General features: G+C 32.2%; 1 protein-coding gene across 1 annotated transcript in view; it reads right to left on the bottom strand.

Moving 5' to 3' along the window:
- Positions 1-962, bottom strand: part of LOC103594831 (CUGBP Elav-like family member 2) — a 296,489-nt gene extending 295,527 nt beyond the window's left edge. Inside the window, exon 1 of the mRNA XM_008578108.1 lies at positions 930-962. The gene's annotated coding sequence lies outside the window, so the exon portion shown is untranslated. The remainder of the gene's footprint in view (positions 1-929) is intronic.
- Positions 963-1,488: the final 526 nt, after the last annotated feature.

The raw sequence follows: 1,488 nt of genomic DNA, 5'->3' as shown, positions 1-1,488 counted from the left end.
TATCCTATGGCATAAGAATTCATTCACAAAGGGTTCTCGAGCACCTGCAAAGACTAAGGCATGATCCTAGGTACGAAGGCTTGATTCTAGAAATCCAGTGCCCAGTAAAATACCTCTTAAAATATTGCCATTCCTTCCTTCCATTAAATATTGGTAATTATTCTTGACAGTTAGTTGTCTAGAACTTGTAGCCTGTTAATCATATCTTATTTTATATATTGAAATAAAACATCAAAAATATACCAAATACATTGATCAATTATAAATCAATTTCGTTTCCTGATATTACATCTCTAAAAATTTATTTAAATAATAATAAAAATTAAAAATGCATTAATTTCATCAAAACTATGATGTAAGTTCTTTAGGGAAAGCTCAGGATTCTTTCATAAATCTATAAATTGCTGAACACAATAATAGTAATGAATATACTGAAGAAAAAAGCCAATTCGATGCCTCTTTAGATTGCCAGGTCCCGCATCAAAACTATGATGTAAGTTCTTTAGGGAAAGCTCAGGATTCTTTCATAAATCTATAAATCGCTGAACACAATAATAGTAATGAATATACTGAAGAAAAAAGCCAATTCGATGCCTCTTTAGATTGCCAGGTCCCATGAATATAAAGAGGAAGCAACATCTTCATGATTTCTGTGGCAAATATAGCTCATGTATACATCTCCAAATATGCAATATAACTTTAAAGGAATAAGAATGATTTCTCTAAGTCATTTATGAACTTACTACTCTTGGTTACATCATTACTTCTTGGTTACATCACTTACATGTGACTCATACATAATTTTTGGCATTTACATAGTGGTATATGAGGTGTTAAAATCTGATGGAAGGAAGAGAAAACAAGAAGACCTCTTAACAAGGACACAGTATGTCTTTCCATGTGTATGAAAGCAAAGGCAGCTTACTCACCTTGGTAGACTTCCAGCTAACTCTGTGGCAGTCTCTCTGTAGGACAAAAAGCAGGTAAGTATCATTAAGCTTATTTTGGTAAATGATAAAAATTTGTTTAATCGCATAATATAATGCACCAAAGTATTACACTATCACGTGAAGAAGATACTGTACATGCAGGTGTTTAGAAATTTAAAACTGACTAATCACGTTTCTGATTAATTCTCATAAACATTTCAGTGGTTATTTTCAAAGGAAATTTTACACACATGCAAAATAGCTGCCTTTGCTTTTTTGGTGGTAGAACTTAACTGAGTTCAAAACATTAAAATTTTAAACTGTACAATATCTAGAAGGGAAACAGGAGGAAAAGAAATCCCAAACCACCTTTTAGATATTTGCCAGTTAAGGCACTTACAATCTCTTTCTAAGAACCATTTTAGAAACAAATTCTCTGGGGATGTTTCTTTGTGTTGACCTCTGTACCCTGAAGTTTATGAAGGAACACAAACACAAAACGCAATTCTTTTAGTAGCAAATTGCTGTTTTTCATTTCTTTGTTATAATGTCTGACCAT

The sequence above is a fragment of the Galeopterus variegatus genome, unplaced genomic scaffold (genome assembly GCF_000696425.1).
Source record: "Galeopterus variegatus unplaced genomic scaffold, G_variegatus-3.0.2 Scaffold1631, whole genome shotgun sequence".
Classification (NCBI taxonomy): Eukaryota; Metazoa; Chordata; class Mammalia; order Dermoptera; family Cynocephalidae; genus Galeopterus; species Galeopterus variegatus.
This window is presented reverse-complemented; position numbering and strand designations above follow the sequence as displayed.